General features: G+C 38.9%; 1 long non-coding RNA gene across 3 annotated transcripts in view; it reads right to left on the bottom strand.

Moving 5' to 3' along the window:
* LOC107033273 (uncharacterized) overlaps positions 1 to 14,274 on the bottom strand; it is a 41,069-nt gene extending 26,795 nt beyond the window's left edge. Inside the window, exons 1-3 of one of the 3 annotated variants that reach the window (XR_012072644.1) lie at positions 14,123 to 14,274; positions 13,511 to 13,597; positions 12,735 to 12,794 (exon numbers count right to left, since the gene is read on the bottom strand). This is a non-coding gene — a long non-coding RNA (uncharacterized lncRNA). The other 2 variants (XR_012072645.1, XR_012072646.1) reach the window with 2 other exon arrangements.
* Between the last annotated feature and the right edge of the window lie 645 nt (positions 14,275 to 14,919).

Here is a 14,919-nt window from a genome sequence, read left to right as displayed (position 1 = left end):
AAGAGCCCTAATGTACTGTAATTTGGAAGGGCTTCTGGAGAAGATCCATGTCTTTAAAAATTAAGTATATGTTTAGCTTTAACGGTAAACTTTCTAAGTACTCATGCTACTGGGTATCACTTAAGGGAAGCTGAATTGCAAAGGCTATAAAATAAGATATGAACAAAAGAAAAATAAAAAGTAAAAGTTCTCTAAAATTTTTTTTCTGCCAATAAAATGCCCTGGATCTTGATTGTTTCTTCAAGAGTTTCTTTACCCCATATGCTCCTCGTGGTACTATTTATGTGGTACAGCTACCACAAGATGCTTTTTCACTATTAAACAGAATAGTAAAAACCAATCTATCATGAAAACCACAAAAGCCCACAACTCAGAAACAAAGCATGTATTTCCAAGTATATTAATTTTTCTGAAAAGTCACATAAGTACAACATTTCTCAACTTCAAATGGCCAAACATTAGTGAAATACTGTTCTCGACTGAAGGCATTAAGCCCTTTCTCTATGCCAATCCTAAGTGGGGAACTTTGTTCACTCTTATCTTATCCCCGAAATCCTCACTGAGAACTAGGTCTACATATATCGTGGTGGATGTGTACTTTCTTTGCTCGTATTACAAAGTGTATGGCCAACAATTTTTTTAGTGACAGCAACCAAACTGAGTGCCAAGAATCTGTGATGCTTAAAAAGAAACCGACACATAAAACTTTAGGAAATACGGAATACCTAGCCAGAAAATCTCTCCATTTAACTAAAAGGAAAATAAAAGTTCAGGATTTTCAGTTTTGACTGAAAGAAGAGGGAAAGAAGAAATTCTAAACTGTATATACTCAGTCATAAAACCACTTATCTTTTCAAGGCATTATGCTAGAATCGTGAACAAATGGAACTGAAGCTAGACATCTGCATTCTCATCCACAACATCAATTACCAACACAGAACTGAAGCAAACTTTGGAGACAATATAAATTCTTCACACAGTCAGTAATCGAGATTTTCCAAGCTAATTACAGAACAAGTAGACACCCAACAAATATTTCCCCATGCCTCTTCTATTCGTGATCAGTGAAAGAGCCAAACTAAGCTCTTTCAAAAAGGTCTATTCATTTTTCGGCTTTTGAAAATAATGCACATATAATACCTGAGAGCATAAACTCAAGAGAACATTCCAACAGAAGTCATGAATCTGAGAAATTCTATGCTCCAGTCATGTCTGTTCACATATGGAGAAAGCTGGACCCAGAGAGATGAAGCCCGTGGCCTCCCATCCCACACAGCTTGGTAGCAGCAGAGCCAAGACGAGAACCTGAATAACTTTACCCCCAGGCTCACAATCTTCCTTCCCACTGTACCATCCTGCCTCCTCTCTACTGTGACTAGTGTGGCAGCCTGAAGTATGTTATTCCTCTCACACTATTTCAGTGGACTTTCAATTAATGCTAAATTGATAAAGGGAATACCTCAATTATACACTGAGGCAATGTGTAATTATGCATCACATTAACTGTGATTCTTTCAGAGTCCTGAATGGTGGATGGACCACTGAATGGACCTACCACATTGACCCACCAGTACCTGATCAGTCTATGCTGGACCTGCTTTTTGTAGTTGACTACATGGTAAACATTCTTCTTTTTTTCTAGTTTCATTGAGGTACGGTTGACAAAAATTCTATGTATTTAAGATATGCAACTTGATGTCTTGATATACATATTCCTTGTGAAGTAATCTACATGATAAACATTTTTATGCTGGCTTATAATTTCACAGGGCTCAACCATAAAGAAAATACCTTGTTAAGAAATATTACTGATTCCAAAATGACACTGCTAAGTAGGAAGAGAAAAACATTTTACCAGGCGCATTCTCATGTGTATAAAGAAACAATTATTTTTCGCTTTGGAAGCTCAGTTACGCTTGTTTAGCATAATACGTTTAAAGTAAGACAGCAGTTAATATATTAGCATGTTGTCATCCATTACACTCCTGACAGGGAATTGAGCACAGATAAATGGGACCTTAGGGCTTTAAGGAGACTTCCAATTCCTGCATTTATACTTAGTCTGGGAGCCAGAGAAGAGAGAAGCAAAGCAATGAATGTAAGTATAAATACGCATGACTAGTAGTGAAATGATGTTCAGATGCCTTTTCAGCATCAACAAGCCAGCTGGACAGACAGAGATGTTAAAACACACGATTTCTTTTTTTTTTTTCCTTTTAAACATGGAATTCATCTCTTTTCTCCAAGGAATTTCTGCCATGTGTGGTTGTTTTCATTACTTGATGGGCAGTTTTCTTAAGCTGCTTTACATTCTGCGTTAGCTTGTTAAGGCTTCCACAAAGTACCACAAGCTGGGTGGTTAAGTGAGAGAAATTCACTTTCTTGCAGTTGTTGAGGCTAGAAGTCCTAGGTCAAGGGGTCAGAAGGGTTGGTTCCTTCTGAGGGCTGTGAGAAAAGGATCTATTTCATACCCCTGCTAGCTTCAGGTAACTTGCTGGCAATCTTTGCTGCTGCTACAAGACTCCCATCTTCCTTACAGGACATGGCCATGGAATGATATTCTGGCCGATGAGATGTGAGCAGAAGCAATGAGAGCAGGTTCTGAGCAATATTCTTAATGAAGGTTGATTTCCCTCCGCTTCCTCTGTCCTTCCCTCCAGCTGGAACACAGACATGGTATGTGCCAGCTTCAACCTTACAGACGAGGGAAACATCTAGGGCAGTGGTTTTCAAACTTTATGCTTTCTGGACTCCTTAAAATTCTTAAAAATTGAGGACTCCAAAGAACTTTAATTTGTGTGCCTTATATCTATTAATATTTATGATGTTTGAAATGAAGTGAGAACATTTAAAGATATTTAAAGTAACAATGAATCCATCCTGTTAATGTAAATAAAGTTTTTTATGAAAGATAATACATAACACAGTTCTGTGAAAAGTGTGGCATTGTATTATATTTTTGTAAATCTCTTTAAAGTCTGGCAATAGAAGACAGCTAGACTCTCAGTTTTGCTTTCACATTTAATTGGTTGTGATAGCACATATCATATAACCTGTGGAAAATTTCACTGTGTATTCATGAGGAAAGGAATGTGGCAAATACCTCAATATTTTAATAAAAATACTATAAGATCACTGATGAAAGAAACTGAAGACAATACAATCAGACACAAAGATATAACTGTGTTCACGGGTTGGAATAATTTTGTTAAAATGACTAGACTACCCAAGGCAAGCTACAGATTCAATGCAACCTCTGTAAAATTACCAATGGAATTTTTGTGTCACTAAAACAAATAATTCTAAAATTTATATAGAAGTAAAAAAGACTCCTAATAGCCAAACAATCTTGAGAAAGAAGAAAGAACAGAAGATGGAGGTATCACGTTCCCCAACTTCAGACTGTACTACAAAGCTACAGTAATGAAAACAGGTATGCTACTGGCACAAAAACAACACACAGATCAATGGAACAGAATATAGAGCTCAAAAAACAAAAAACCAAAAAAACAAAAAGACAAAAAATAACCCACATCTGTGGTTAATTGATCTAAGACAAAGGAGGCAAGAATACACAATGGGGAAAAGATAATCTTTTCAATAAGTGGTGCTGGGGAAAGCAGACAACAAAATGTAAAGGAATGAAATTGGAACATTTCCTCATACCATATACAAAAATATACTCAAAATGGATTAAAGACCTAAATATAAGACCAGAAACCATTACATTCCCAGAAGAAAACAGGCAGAACATTCTCTGACCTAAGTTGTAGTAATATTTTTAAAAATCTGTCTCCTAAGGCAAAAGAAATGAGAGCAAAAATATGAACAACTGGAATTGAATTAAACCTAAAAGCTTTTACTTGGCAAAGGAAACTATCAACTAAAAGACAACCTACTAAATGGGAGAAAACATTTGCAAGTGATTTTGTGACCAGTAAGAGGCTAATATCTACACTATATAAACAGCTCATACTACTCCATATCAAAAAGCAGCCTGATAGAAAATGGGAAGATCTAAACAGACATATTTCCAAAGAATACACAGAGATGACCAATAGGCACATGAGAAGACATTCAACATTATTATTCAGAAAAATGTAAGTCGAAACTACGAGATCACTTCACACTTGTCAGAATGGCTCTAATCAAGAAGACCACAAACAACAAATATTGGTGAGGATGTGGTGAAAAGGGATCCCAAGTACTCTGCAGTGGGAGTGTAAATCTGTGAGACTACTATGGAAAACAGTGGAAGTTCCCTCAGAAAACTAAAAATACAGCTACCAGGAAGATCAGTTAAGACGATGAACTAGGAGGACATGGACCTCACCTCCCCCCATGAACACATCAAAAATACATTTACACGTGGAACAACTCTCACTGGAAACTGGAAGAAATACTCCTGTACAACCAAGGCTGTAAGAAAAATCCACATGAAATTGGGTAGGAAGGGAAGATAAAGGTCAAGTTGGTACCTGTGCCCTGGGAGGGAACTCAGAGGAAAACAGAGATTACCCTGGGGAGTGAGTGGTTCCAGCCACACACTGGCCACCCTGGTCTTGGGGTTTGACACGGAGAAGATGAGCCCCCTTGGCTGGCTGGAGGGCTGGTGAGACTGGGAGCACTGTTGGAAGACTGGACTCCACTTGGGAGGAACACATCCATATCTGCTTGCTCCTGAGGCAGGCCAAAGGGTGGACTGAAAACTGCTGGAGTGGCACCCAGCTTCCTACGACCAGCCCTGTGTGCAATCCAGTGTGAGCTCAGTGAAATCTTCAGCCCAACTTATTTTAAATCATAATGCCTGGAGCAAGGGCCACCATGAACAAGGAAAGAGCTCAGCTGTGTGACTCAGAGGCAACTCAAACCCAAAGCAGCGTCTGAGCAGGGCACAGGCAGTCATTACTGGCGCTTGCACAGGCAGCCCATGAGAAACATTCCTGATGGCTGATGGAGACAGGACCACCAGAGGCAATGCACTGACACATGCTGAGTCCACATGGGCCCTGCCTGCCTTGCAGTGCAATTCCATACCAGGGCAGAGTGGGCAGAGGCTGAGCGGGGAGGTCAGATGTGAGATAGGGAAGCATTGTCTGAGCCAGGCAGGGAAATCTATTACTGGCACTTACACAGGCAGCACATCAGAAGCAGCTCAGACCTGTCTGTGGCTGGATCACCACATCCCATACCCTGTCACAAGTCAACAGCCTGCATAGGGCCCTCTTGCTCCAGCACTGCTTTCCTCAGGGCCAAGAGTGCTGGTGCTGAGATGGGGAAGAGCCCACACTAAAAGAGAACAGAGCCAGCTTGGACCTGAACCTCAGGGCTTCTGCTTCAACAACTTGGGACTGGGACGCAGTCCTGCCCCTGATAGGTGATGGCCCCTAAGCACAGGGAAAGCCATGCTTCACACCTGGATCTGGCCCTAGTGCCCATCTATGTCTAGTCTCACCTCCTACCAAGATGATAGCTGCCAGCAGAGCCTCAGGAAAGATATAACTTATGTTCATGTCGAATTCAGCTCTCCTACCAAAGCCACTGGCCAGAGGAAGATTGTATAGGGATGCTCCCACATAAGGACACCACTTTAAGACGGTAATACCTGTTTCACCTAAATTCATAGAGACAGAGCAAGTTAAGCAAAATGAGAAAACTGGTCTCAATTGAAAGAACATGACAAAACCCATGAAAAAAATAATGAAATGGAAACAATATACCAGGTAGAGTTCAAAGCATTAGTAATATGAATGCCAACTAAACTACAAAAAACAAACACAGTGAGAATTCTAAATTGAAAAAACAGAAAAACATAGTGAGAATTTAAACAAGGAACTACAAAATATTAAAAAGAACCAGTCAGAAGAATACAGTGAGTGAAATGAAAAACACACTAGAAGGAATTAACAGCAGATCAAGTAATAAGGAAGAACAGGTTAGTGACCTGGAAGATAAAATGGAAATCACTCAATCAGAATAGCAAAAAGAAAAAAAGTGAGAATAGTTTAAGAGATCTCTAGCATAATATCACAGGTACCAACATTCCCATTATAGGGGGCCAAGAAAGAGGAGAGAGAGAGAGAGAGAGAGAGAAGGAGGTTGAGAAAGTATGTGATGGAAATATGGCTAAAGCCTTCCCAAGCCTGAAGAAACATATTTGAGTACAGCAAGAACAGAGGATCCCAAACAAGATGAACCCCAACCGACCGACACCAAAACATATCATAATTAAAATGGCAATAGTTAGAGAATTCTAAAGGCAGCAAGAGAAAAACAAAGTCATATAGCGCTGTCAACTGATTTCTCTGGAGAAGCTTTGCGGGCCAGAAGGGAGTGGCATGATATATTTGAAGTGCCAAAAGGGAAAAATCTGTAACCTAGGATACTCCACCCAGCAAGATCACTTAGTATTGAAGGAGAGATAAAGAACTCAGACAAGCAAAAACTAAGCATTCATCAATACTAAACCTATTTGAAAAGATACATGCGCCCCAATGTTCATAGCAGCACTATATACAATAGCCAAGACATGGAAGCAACCTAAATGTCCATCAACAGATGACTGGATAAAGAAGTTGTGGTATATTTATACAATGGAATACTATTCAGTCATAAAAATAATAAGATAATACCATTTGCAGCAACATGGATGGACCTGGAGATTGTCCTTCTAAGTAAAGTAAGCCAGAAAGAGAAAGAAAAATACCGTATGATACCACTTATATGTGGAATCTAAAAAAAGGAAAAAGACAAACAAACTTACTGACAAAACAAACAGACTCACAGATACAGAAAACAAATTTATGGTTACCAGCATGGGAAGGGATAAATTGAGACTTCAAGATTTGCAGATACTAACTACTATGTATAAAATAAACAACAAGCTCATACTGTATAGCAAAGGGAACTATATTCAATATCTTGTAGTAGCTTACAGTGAAAAAGAATATGAAAACGAATATATGTATGCTCATGTATGACTGAAGCATTGTGCTGTACACCAGAAATTGACACAATATTGTAAACTGACTATACTTCAATTAAAAATATAGATATAAATGATTTTTACGTGACAGCTAGAAACACATTTTTCAGAACATTTCAAGTTAAAAATCACAAATTTGAAGACTTCCAGCTAAATGTCACCTTTCCAAAATGTTTTACACATTTTTAGTTGGATCAACCACTTAAATAAGCTAGTATAAAGATTAAAAGCCAAAAAAATTGTACAAACAGCTATAAATGCAACAAACAGTGAAGGGGTAAGCATGAAGATATAAATTAGGACATCAAAACACAACATGTGAGGGAGGGGAGTAAAAAATATAGATCTTTTAGAATTTGTTTGAACTTATATAACTACCAGTTTAAAACAAGTAGATATATATCAACATATATGAACCTCATAGTAACTACAGATCAAAAACTATGATACAAAACTAGAAAGAAAGGAAGACAAGTCTATCACTAAAGAAAGTCAAACTAGAAGGGAACGAACAAAAAGAAATGAACAGAGAACTATAAAAACAACCAGAAAACAAGTGACAAAATGGCAGTAAGTACATACTTGTCAATAATGACTTTAAATGTCAATAACTAAGTGCTCCAAGAGATATACAGTGGCTGACTGGATGAAAAAAACAAGACCCATCCATATGCTGCTTACCAGAGACTCACTTCATGGCTGAAAATACACACAGGCTTAAGTGAGGGGGTGGGAAAAGGTATGTTATACAAAAGGAAAAAAGAAAACAGGGGTAGTAACACTCAGACCAGACAAAACAGCCATTGAAACAAAGTCTATATAATGAAAGACAAAGGAGGGTACTATATAATAATAAAGAGATCAGTACAAGAAGAGGATACTACACTCATTATCACATATGCACCAATACAGGAGCACCTAAATATATAAAGCAAGCATTGGTTAAAAAGGGAGAAATTGACAATACAGTGACAGTAGGGGACAATAATACTCCACTTACATCAATGGACAGATCATTTCAGGAAAAAAAAAAAACACCAGTAAGGCATAGTCTTGAATGACACAATAAACCAGTTGGACTTAATCTACGGGATAGGCCATCCAAAACACAGCAGAATATACATTCTTTAAGTGCACATAGACATTCTCCAGGATAGATGGCATGCTAAGCCATGAAACTAGTCAACAAATTTGAGAGCACAGAAATTATATCAAGCATGTTTTCAACCACTTTATGATATGAAACTGTAAGTCAATTATAGAAAGAAAAAAGAAAAAGTGGAGACTAAACAACATGCACTAAAAAAAAAAAACCAAACAAAAAAAACAAAAACACACAATGGGTCAGTGAAGAAATCAAAGAGGAAATTCAAAAATACAAATGTGACAAATGAGAATGGAAACCAACTTTCCAAAATCTATGGATGCAGCAAGAGCAGTTCTAAGAGAGGTTTACAGAAATACAGACCTAGCTCAAGAAATAAGAAAAAGTTCAAATAAACACCTAGAGCTACCATCGAAAGGAATTTTCAAAAGAACAAAGCCCAAAGTTAGCAGAAGAAAGGAAGTAAGATCAGAGAGAAACTAAATATAATAGAGACAAAAAAAAAAAAAAAAACCCAACAGAAATGGTCAATGAAACTAAGAGCTATTTTCTGGAAAAAAACAAAATTGATAAACCTTCAGCCAGGCTCATTGAGAGAGAGGACTGAAATAAAACAGGAAATGGAAGAGGAGAAACCACCGCCAGCACCACAAACATACAAAGAAAAAACAAAATCAGAGAATGCTATGACCAGTTATACTAACAATTGAAACAACTTAGAAGAATGGACAAGTTTCTAGAATCATACAACCTGCCAAGACAGAATCAGGAAGAAACTGACCATTTGAACTGACCAATCACTAGTAGTGAAACTGAATTTGTAGTAAAAGCTCCCAGCAAAAAAAAAAAAGTCTAGGACCAGATGGCTTCACAGCAGAATTGCATGTAAGTAGAGCTAATACTTTCCTTCTGAAACTATCCCAAAAAATTGAAGAGGATGAACACTCCCAAATTCATTGTACAAGGCCACCATTACCCGGATACCAAAACCAAACAAAGACACCACAAAAAGAAAATTACAGGCCAATATCTATTACAATACAGATGCAAAAAGCTTCAAATTAGCAAACTAAATCCAACAATATACAAAAAGGAACATACACTCTGATCAAGCGGGATTTACTTCAGGGATGTAGGCATGATTTAATATTCACAAAATCAATGTTGATACCACATTAACCACATTCACCACATTAACAAAGGATAAAAATCACATGATCATCTCAATAGGTGCAGAAAAAGCATTTGACAAAATTCAACATTCATTCGTGATAAAAAAAAAAACTCTCTAACATGGTGTAGAGGGAACATTATCTCAACATAATTCGGGTCATTTGTAACAAACCCACAGCCATCATCCTGCTCAATGGTGAAAATCTGAAAGCCTTTCCTCTAAAATCAAGATCAAGACAAAAATGCCCCCTCTTTCCACTTCTATTTAACTTAGTATTGGAAGTCCTATCCATAGCAATCAGACAAGATAAAATGCATCCAACTTGGAAGGGAAAAAGTAAAACTGTCACTATTTGCAAATGACATGATATTATACAAACCTTAAAGTCTCTACCAAAAAACAATTAGAATAAATGAATTCTGTAAAGTTGCAGGATACAAGATTAATATACCTAAATCTATTGCTTTTCTATTCACTAATAATGAACTATTAGAAAGAGAAAGCAAAAAAAGATCACTTTTAAAATTGAATCAAAAAGAATAAAATACCTAGGAATAAATTTAACCAAGGATGTGAGAGACTTAACACTCTTAAAACTATAAAACACTGATAAAGGAAATTGAAGATGATAAAAAGGGAAAGACAGCCCATGCTCTTGGACTAGGAGAATCAATTTTATTAAAATGGTCACACTACCCAAAGCAATCTGCAGATTTAATGCAATCTCTATCAAAATAACCAGTATAGTTTTCATAGAACTAGAACCAATAATCCTAAAACTTCTGTGGACCAACAGAAGACCCCAAATATTCAAAGTAATCTTGAAAAAAAGAACAAAGGTGAAAACACACTCCCTGAGTTCAGACTGTACTACAAAGCTACAGTAATCAGAAGAGCACGGTACTGGCACAAAAACAGACACATGGGTCCAAGGAACAGAATAGAGAACTCAGAAATAAACCTAAGCACTTTTGGTCAATCTACGACAAAAAAGGCAAGAATATACAATGGGGAAAAGATAGTCTCTTCAGTAGCTGGTGCTGAGAAAATTGGAAGCTACATGTTAAAAAATTAGCTTAGAGTATTTCTTCATACCATCTACAAAAATAAACTAAAAATGCATTGAACACCTAAATGTAAGACCTGAGACCCTAAAACTCTTGGAAGACAATATTAAGCAGAGCACTCATTGACTTAAGTTGTGGCAATATTTTCTGTGGTCTCCTAAGGCAAATAAAATAAAAGCAAAAATGAGCAAATGGAACCTCATTAAATTTAAAAGCTTTCTACACAACAAAGGAAACTTTCAAAAATATGGACAACCTGCTGAATGGGAGAAGATATTTGCAAATGATATGACCAATAAGAAGTCAATATTCAAAATAAACAAACAGCTTATACAACTGCATATCAAAAAAACCAAACAGCTTGATTAAAAAAAAAATGGGAAGACCTGAATAGAATTGTTCCCAAAGACATATAGATGGCCAACAGGCACATGAAAAGATGCTCAGCATCCCTCATCACGGAAGTGCAAATCAGTACCACAATGAGATATCACCTCACAACTGTCAGAATGGCTATCATCAAAAAGTCTACAAGTAAATATTGGCGAGGATGTGGAGAAAAGGGAATCCTGGTATACCGCTGGTGGGAACGCAGACTGCTGCAGCCTTTATGGAAAACAGTGCAGAGGTTCCTCAAAAAACTAAAAATGGAACTACCAAATTATCCAGCAATTTCACTCCTGGGTACGTATCAAAAAAACAAAAAAAAATACAAACCCCAGAAAATACTAATTCAGAAGGATACATGTATCCCAATGTTCATAGCAGCATTTTTTACAACTGCCAAGATACAGAAGCAGTCTAAGTGTCCAATGATGATGAATGGAAAAAGATGTAGTATATTACTTGGACATTAAAGTGAATAAAATTCTACCATTTGCAACAACGTGGATGGACCTAGAGAGTATTATGCTTAATGATGTAAGTCAGAGAAAGACAAATACAGTATGTTATATTTATATGTGAAATCTAAAAAATATAACAAATGAATATATACATGAAAATAGAAATAGACTCAGATATTGGGGACAAACTAGTATTTACCAATGGGGAAAGGGAATGGGGAAGGACAAGGCTGGGAATTAAGAGGTACAAATTACAAACTACTATGTATAAAATGAGCTACAAGAATATATTGTACAGCACAAGGAACATAGCCAAAGTATTTAAAGTATTTTATGATTACTTTCAATTGAGTATTATCTATAAAAATTTCAAATTACTACATTGCATATCTGAAAATATTATTTATCAATTACACTTCATTTAAATATTAATTTGATATTGCAAACCCTTGAAAGGGTCTTAGGGGCTCCTGAGGAGTCCTTGGACGAGACACGGAGAACCACAACAGAGGACAAGAGAGACTGGGGTCTCAATACAGCTGCATGGAATAGAACCTTCTAACCGCATCCCCTGACCCCAGACCGCCTACCAACATATACCTTCATGTGAATGATAAATAAATCTTGTATCTTTAGTAAGACACTGTACTTTGATCTTCATTTATGCAGTCGAACCAACATCCTAAGACAATCATTTGACTGGCAGGGCTGTTTTTCTTATAACAGTTAAGAATGAAGTGATACTTCTTGCATGAAGTGTGAGCTAAAAGTGGGAAATAAACTGTAGATTTAGAAAGCCTCCACTATCAAAATAAATGGGAGGAAGTGCATCTCCCTATGGAAGTTAGGAACGTTTCCAAGCTTTCAGACCTGAAGGGTGCCTGTTTCATTTCATCTTGTCCACTTTGCTCACTTGTGACACTGGCTGGTCTCAGTATGTCAGTGAGTCAGTGAAGAGCTAGTCCAAGTTGTTTGGCAGGGAAGTGATCAGAGCAATGCTTCAGAAAGATCAATCTGACAGCCCTGGGAAAGTGGATCGGAAGGAGAGAGGCTGGCAATGGGGGAGCTGGGCAGATGTAAGGCTACCATACGATTCCAGGAGAATGAGTCTGGATTAGGTCAGTGGAGGAGAGCAGGAAGGATAGGGTAGATTGAGAGTATTAATGCCTGGATCACGGTTCCTACACTGTTACATTACCAAGAACCATGACACTAAGCACAGCCCAACTCTGCACACAGACTATTCCTCAGTATGGCTTGTTTTCAGGACCCTCCCTGCCTGCTAGTCTGAATTATGTAGCAACATTCAAATCTTTTCCAAGACTGCCTAAAGCTGATCCCGTGTTTTCCCCCCAGAGCCCAATTACCTCACACTCCACCTCCCTGCACTCAGGGACCTGAAACAGACAGCACACTTGGCCACATTACACCTCTCAGTAGGTGGCAGATGCAAAAGAGCTGCCGCTTTCAGGCTGTTTGTATTATAATCCCACCCAGTTCGTGCCTCCCTGTCCTGAGAAGGAACAAGGGGGTCATTGTCCCGGGTCATATTCCTTACCTGTGTCCAGGGTATTCCTGATGGCTCTTTGAATTTATCATAGGTCCTCCTTTCTGAAGTCTGGAATGAAACAGTAGAGTGTGCACTCAGCAATAAGAAGAGAAATAGCTAACAGGTACAGATCACTTACAATGTGCAGGTACACCTTTAAGGGCTTTAGACACATGAAGCTGTTTAGTTCTCATAGCAACCATGTAAGACAGATGCTAGTATCATCCCCATGTTACAGCTGAGGGAACTTAAGCACAGGATGTTGAATAACTTGCTAAGGTTTTACATCTAACAACTAAGGAGCTTGGATTTAAACCAGGTCATGTGTCTCCAAAAGCCTGTAGCCTTAACCATGGCACTCTGCCATCTCAAATACGGTGCCCAGGGTTCAAGCCTGGGTTCTGGAGGACAGCCATTTCTAAGAATGTAAGCAAGAGAGAAGGCAGGGAGGGCTTGATATTATGCACCTGTTCACAGCACCTAATACCCAAGCAAAGACAACTGGAGAAAAATCCATTTGATACTCTTCCTGTGCCTTTACATCACATGCCCAAATTCATCGGGTCTCCTGTGCCAGAGATACGATGGAATCGGTTACCAGTCTAAAGTGATGAGTCTGGAGTGCTGGACTGCTGGTTTTAAATCCCATCAGAAGCTTTCATTCATAACCCACTGAATGGAAGGGAGACGTGTTCCCAGTTCTAGGCTGCTACTGCGCTCCTAATCACACACTCAAAGAAGAATCTCTCACCAGGACCAACACCTTGGTGCATGCAGAGCCTTACCTGTGTGCTCTGAGGAAGCTGGCAGAGTCCTCAACTCTGTCTTCATCCCGGAGCTGCCTTTAGGCAGAGTCCTTGAATCTCCAGGTTCTATCAATAGATGAGATAATTTGGCAGTTGGTCAAAGGTCAGCCATGTGTTTTTTTCTTCTGTTTTTTCTTCCAGGATGATTAAGTTTTTATTTGTTGAATCCATGTTTATGCCCTCTGCACCCAGGCTAACTTTTTTGGGGGGTGGGGGAGGGTAGATAATTAGGCTTAATTTTTTGGAGGAGGTACTGGGGATTGAACCCAGGACCTCGTACATGCTAAGCATACCACTTGAACTATACCCTCCCCACCAAGGCCAACTTTTTACATTTTTAAAATACCAACTCAAATCTTACCAACACTGTTACCTTTTCCTTCTGCAACACGCAAAATCTCCTTTCTGGGGTTTTCACAGCACCTTGACTATACTTTAGCACTTACTAAACTGCACTGTAACTGTTTAAATACTTGTTTAAAAAGTAAGCCTCTCTAAGACAAAGTTTTACCTAGCCAGGTTTGTTTTGTCTGACGAACAGTAAGCGAACACTCCGACACCGAGGTTTGCGAACAAAGAGGGTTTACTCACAAGGCAGCGGAGCCAGGAGACATTAGACCAGATCGCAAGTCGGCCGCCTTGTATGCAAGGGGCTCGGGGTACTTACAGGATAGAGCGAAGCGGCAGGGCGGTCTGAGGCGAGGGGAGCGTGGGGGAAGGTGATTGGAAAAGGTGCCCTAACATTCTGCGCAGGCGTAACTAGGCTACAGGCTCCTGCACGTTCTGAGGGTGGAGTTTTGGGCCATCTGATGTCAAAGGTCACTGGGCTCAAACACTCGCGCATGCCCAGTTGGAGGGTGGGTGGTCCAGTCTTAACGAGCTCAGCTCCATTAGACACAGCTGATTCCAAGCTCCTGCAAAGTAACTCGGGCAAACATCTTACTGTTTCAGCTACGAGCGCTTGGAGGCCATGCAAGCCTTTTGTAGATGACCTTGATTAGTGAAGGCAGGTGAAATGGATTTGACTATCACCTACAATTTCACAAGGACTGTGCCTCACCTGCCTTTGGGCCCCTGTACCTCCTGCTGTGGCTTTACACACAGTAGGTCCTATGGTTGAGAAAAGAAAAACGAAAGAATGGAAAGTGAGAATGAGAGGCAGATAATGGTGTTAACAGCTTTATATGATTCAAGATGTCCTGAGAAGAACCCTCCTGGCCCTCAAAATCTCTTTTCTGGGTCTGCTTCTATCTGTGACATTCTGCCATAATCAAGGAGGTGTGCAAACACAAACAGCATTGGGAAAATCTTCCCTAGCCTGTAGCTATTAGTGTAGGAGGGAATGACTTCTAAGAGGTGAGTTTCTGAGCAGAAAGAGATTGGGAAAA

The sequence above is a fragment of the Vicugna pacos genome, chromosome 5 (genome assembly GCF_048564905.1).
Source record: "Vicugna pacos chromosome 5, VicPac4, whole genome shotgun sequence".
Taxonomy (NCBI): Eukaryota; Metazoa; Chordata; class Mammalia; order Artiodactyla; family Camelidae; genus Vicugna; species Vicugna pacos.
This window is presented reverse-complemented; position numbering and strand designations above follow the sequence as displayed.